Source organism: Saimiri boliviensis, chromosome 9, assembly GCF_048565385.1.
Source record: "Saimiri boliviensis isolate mSaiBol1 chromosome 9, mSaiBol1.pri, whole genome shotgun sequence".
In the NCBI taxonomy this organism is placed as follows: domain Eukaryota; kingdom Metazoa; phylum Chordata; class Mammalia; order Primates; family Cebidae; genus Saimiri; species Saimiri boliviensis.
Window position 1 is genome coordinate 27,149,022 of NC_133457.1, and position 6,000 is coordinate 27,155,021.

The window sequence follows — 6,000 nt, forward strand, 5'->3', positions numbered from 1 at the left end:
TAATGAACTAAGATATAATTTATATATATATATATATATATATATATACATCTATATATATGTCTGTGTGTGTGTGTGTGTAGGGAAATATTCTTTAGGCACTCATACTATGAACTAGTATATGATTATATAGAGAGAACTATATAAAAGGAAGTAACTGAGGAGTAACGCTATAAACTGAGACATTCCTCAGGCCTTAATTGTGCCAGGGCTCTGCTTAGCTCTCCTTCCTCGGCGCCTATATGGGCGTCACCCGCAGGCTGAAGACTGTTTTTCAGATTTTTGTGCCTACAGGTTGTTCTCTCCCCCTTTTCCTGTGGATGTGGCTTCCCATTAGCCAAATGGCGGTGATTGTTGTCTCTCTGGATCTAGCCACCCAGCGAGTCTACACAGCTCCTGGCTGATGCTGGGGTTTTCTGCACAGAGTCCTGTGATGTGAACTGTCTGTGGGTCTCTCACCCGTGGATACCAGCACCTGTTCTGGTTGGAGTGGTGGAGGGTGCCATGGATTCCATCCTTAGCTTTGGTGGTTTAATGCTCTATTTTTGTGCTGGTTGACCTCCTGCTAGGAAGTGGTGCTTTCCAGAAAGCATGAGCTGTAATAGTGTGGAGCAGGACCAACAGTGGGCAGGGCCCTACAACTCCCAAGATTATATGTCCTTTGTCTTCTGCTATCAGGGTGAGTAGGGAAGGACCTCAGGTGGAGGTGGGCTAGGTGAGTCTGACTTCAGACTTTCCTTGGGTGGGTCTTGCTGTGGCTGCTGTGAGGATGGTGTGAGATTCCCAGGCCACCGAAGTTGTGTCCCTAGGAGGATTATGGCTGCTTCTGCTGAGTCATGCAGGTTGTCAGGGAAGTGGGAAAAAGCCCACAGTCACAGGCCTCACCCAGCTCCCATGCAAATCAAAGGGCTGGTCACCACAGCTGATTTCCAGGCAGAGGGCGAGCTTGAAAACTTGTTTGAGGCTTTCCACCTTCCAGGTGAGAAAGGGAAGGGCTTCAGTTCTTCCCCCACCTGTGAATTCTGCAAGCCGGATTCACACCCTCCCCAGCATTCTGGCCAGGAGGCTTCCTGCCCTGCTTAAATTGTTACAAAGTTCAGCTGGCGAAGTTTTTCTCTTGGTGGAGTTTTACTCACTGCTCCTGTGGCTACCCTCCTGATGGACCCCTGTGGTGCCAGGCAGAAATGGGCTGCTTAGGGATTCAGCAAGCTCCCAGGGCCTCCCTGCTGCCTACTCCATCCCTGTGTTTTGCTTGGCTCCGTTCTCTAAGTTGACTCAGCTCCAGGTAAGATTGGGAACGTTTCTGGCAAACAGACCTTCAGCTTCTCTTGTGGGGATATGTGTTTGAGAAAGGAGTGTCTCCCTTTCACACTTCTGCAGTTGGGGCACTCACAGTATTTGGGATGTCTCCCTGGTCCTGCAGGAGCAGTCCATTTCCTTCAGAGGGTTTGTGGGTCCTCTCAGGGTTGCTGGTTTGTTCTTGTAGCTGATCTGGAGCTAAAATTCACAAGGCAAGCCTCTGCATGCTGCTCTGTCCGGAGCTGCAATCTAGTCCTGCCTCATGTCCGCCATGATCCGCTGTATCTCTTACCTTAAATATCTTCAATTTGGCATTTTATACCATATTTATCCTATGATGATGGTGATGATAATGACAGGAGAATTTAATCTCTCCCAGTACCGGTCTCTGGGCCAAATGATTTGCATGCATAACCTCAATGCATCCTCACTGCAACTCTGTGAAATAGAAAGTGTATTATACCTGGTTTTCAGTTAAATAAACCGAGAGTTAGAAACACTAAATAAGTAATGCCTGAGTTGGCTGAAAAAGTGGCAGACTCAGGGTCCAAAACCAAACAGTACGAATCCGAAGACATGTATGCAGCTTCTGTGGCAATATTTCTCAAACATGGGCCATGAAACATTTACTTCATTGTCAGTGGAGAATGCAGATTTTGTTCTCACACCATACCTTCTATGTCTATGTCCAATGTTAATTCAATAATTACATTTCGACCATACTCAATTCTTAATACACAATTCCAACATCTATGTTTTCCTAAGGGCTTAGGATGAATAAAAAAGATTAATTCATCCATATGACCAGCTTTTGGAATGGGAAAAAAATAATTTGTGTAGACTTATCTTGTCTATGAAAATTGCCTAAATATTATGGTGTCAAAAGAGAATGACTTAATTTTACTAACTATGAAATTCTGTTTAACGTATAATAATGCATTGATTCTCAGCCATTTACCTATCCCTCCACTTGAAATAAGGAATAAAATACATTCCTGTAAGTAAAAGTGACTGACTAAAGCAGTGATCTAAAAATGGGAAGAAAAGGAGACATGTAGTAAATTAAAAGACTCTCAACCTCTGATTTAGTTGAAAATCCCTAAAGGAATTTTTGTCAACCATTACTATTGTTAATTTCAACAATGTGCTGTTTTGAATGTTGGTGAAAAAAATCATAGAAATATTATTGGCAACATTGACAAAATATTTATTTGTGGATCAAACATCATACCTGTTGTAATGGAAGCATAGAATGTTCGGAAATTAGCCAAGAGGAAAGTCCATTTTATCTTGTTTGACTAAAGAAGGGTAAAAAGTGCTTGCAAGTCAGCAAGAGAAAAAGTATACTCTTGCAACACAAAATTGTGGGTAATATATTTTATTGTGTAGTAAATATTTATAAGAAAAAGGAATTTATTGTATACTCTTCATGATGACTTAGCATATTCTTTTTGACATGAATACATAATTTACATAAAAATGATTAAATTATTTCAGAGATTATTTTATATTCTATCACAATAAGCTACAAATATTTTGTTGCTAAAAATTCAATGATCGTTCTAGCTTAGACTGACAGATGTCCCCAAATTAAGATGTCAGATATTTGAGTTATTCATTCTGAATAAAACTACAATGCCAAATGCTGCCACAGAATGCAAAGAAAATTTTCATATCAATTAAGATGAAGTCAGTAATGATCCATATGTTAAAAAGTCATAATTGTGAAAGCTGAGTCATTATTTAGGAATGTGAGTTTTATATGTTTAAGAATACATCACTGACATATTAACTATTTCTCTTTTTGTACATCTATATAATGTGGCAGTATTTAAAATAACATTTTGTCAACCAAATTTCAAGAATTTTTGGAATTAAAAAAACCTCTAAACTTACTGCAAATTGATATCCTATACACATCTCTACATTATCTCAGTTCTATATCTTCACACTCCTGCAAAGATTGTCACAATGGAGTGTTTGAAACCATCATTTCTTTGTAACTTTTATACAGCACATAGCCTCTTGAAATCTTGTCTGAATTGCAGATCTCTGTGTGCAACTTTCATCATCCCTACTGAACTCTAAGCTCTTTGAAGGTATAAGCCTGGTGTTCATCTTTGTTTCCATGCTTATAGATTAGAGATTTAACAGTGTTAGGTTTTGTGTTAAAAGAAAATGTACTTTACCAATTTTGCTCTTCCCATAAATGACCTGAGCAGAGAGGTTATGAAAATGGGCATTGCATTTTCATGATATAATTCATGGGAGAGCTAGGACCTGTGGTTTCTGCAAGCTGTTATCACAAACACAGGCCATTTATAGTTGTCATAAACATTTGTTGCAACAAGAGAAATATTTAAAAAGCATTTTCTCATGTGGATATGACTGCATTATGAGTTTTCAAGTCTTCAATATTTTGTGAGAATTAAAAATACTTTCTCATCATCTACTACATGATTCAGTGGGTTGTGTGGAATGGGGAGGAGGAGACTGAAGCAGTAAATCTACTGTTATCTCTCTTGACCATGTTTCTGTGTGTCTGGAATCAGTGACTGGGCCACAGTTAAGAAATCTCAAGAAGTTTCATATCTTTAAATACAGTTCAGAGACAAGGGATATGGAAGTACAAAGATGGACTCAGTAAATTGCCTAAATTTTGTGAATATCCTTGAATATCATTAATTTTAATTTATTTTTTATCAAATCCAAAGTTCTCTCAATTTTTTGCATTAGTGTTCTCAAATTATACTTCTTTTCTATGGAAATAAATGTTAACACACAATCAACGTCTTCTTATATTGGTTAAAAATGGTTAATCAAATAATAGGATCTTATATTTCTACTAACATTAATATTGGAATTATTAAACCTGAATAGCTACACATTTTAATTAATAAAATTTTCTTTCTTTGACAAAAAGAGAGCTGTCAAGGAACATATAAATACCTCATTTTAAATACCAAACTACTGAATAATTTTACCTTCAACCCATTTATTAAGAATAATATAGAATACATTGCATGACAAGCATTCAAAAATGTAAATATAAGATACTGACATAACCTAAATTAGAGTATACAAATATATTTTATCAACAATATTTTACCTATAAAGATGAAAATGTCATTTCATACAATTTAGAAGTATGTTCAATGCATATTGAAATAATAAAAAATTCCATTCAAACATAAGGGTTTTCAGAGGAAAGAAAAATAATTATTATTAATTTTTTATACTATGCAGCCATAAAAAAGAGTGAGTTCATGTTCTTTACAGGGACATGGACGAAGCTGGAAACCATCATTCTCAGCAGACCAACACAAGAACAGAAAACCAAACACCGCATGTTCTCACTCATAACTGGGAGTTGAACAATGAGAACATATGGACACAGGGAGGGGAACATCACACACTGAGGCCTGTCGGGGAGTGGGGGCGGGGCAAGGAGAGGAAGAGCATTAGGACAAATACCTAATGAATGTGGGCTTAAAACCTAGAGAATGGATTGATAGGTACAGCAAACCACCATGGCACATGTATACCTGTATAACAAACCTGCATGTTCTGCACGTGTATCCCAGAACTTAAAATAAAAATAAAAAAAGAAACTGAGATGAGTTTTCTTGTGCTGGTCCTAGGGTAACAGCTCACCTCTTTTGTACTGACAGTTTTCTGTATTAGTTATCGTATACATTCTGTCAAGAAACAAGAAAAGAGAGACATGGAATTTCCAAATACAATAATCCCTATTGAAGTTTCCTATAATTTTTCTTTTTAAAGTTTCCTTATTACATTTTATTGTTGTCATTGTTGTTCCTGTACCTCATTCAACTCATTTAACACTTTAATACTTGTGCCTTTTGCTGATACAAATTTCCTTCTGGTCCCCCTTTCCCTTCAATATTGTTAGTAACTGTAAGTCAGAATTGAAAGTCCGTCTTACTCCCCCTTGTATTTCCCACATAACTTATTGTGGGTTCATAAGAGACCTCATAATTGCTAACACCAGTGGAAGAATTCTAAATAGTTGACAAATATGGGGACAAGGGTGAGAGGTAAAAAAGAATAATGTTCTCAGGAATTTGCATGCTATTATTACCTAAAATGATCCTCAAGTTTTCAATAATAAAAAATAAAATGGTAAAAATAAAATTAAATTGAACCTTCTCCTTATCTAGAGGCATAACCTTAGAATTAACTATGCAGTCTCTTAATTATTTTAATCTTTGATTAATGAGCAAGGTTACATTGGAGAAAAAGTCACCGTGTTTCTGCTGGTGAATTAGGCAATTCTACCAGTGAACGTTTAGGCATGATTTGGAATATTCTAAATAATGTGCATTGTGAAAATACTCATTCACCCTAATGTTTCACCACTATACACTCCATATGGTAGGGTGAAGAGTAAGCACTAAGTTTTTGGTCACATTGAACAAGGCAGGTTTAAAATTCATATGACGATGGAATCAGCCTGCATTAGAGGCTGCTTTTCTAATTATTAGAACGGGTGTTTTCATAAATCTGGATAGTGAAACCAGAATTATCTTCTATAGTAAAATGGTAGACCTAGAGTTATGCTGTGTCATCTTAAAAGAAAAGAAAATGCCAGATTTGGTTAACAGTATTGAGATCCATGAATAAATAATAAAATATAAGATGATTACTGAAGGAAAAACAGAAAAATCACCAAAGCAAATT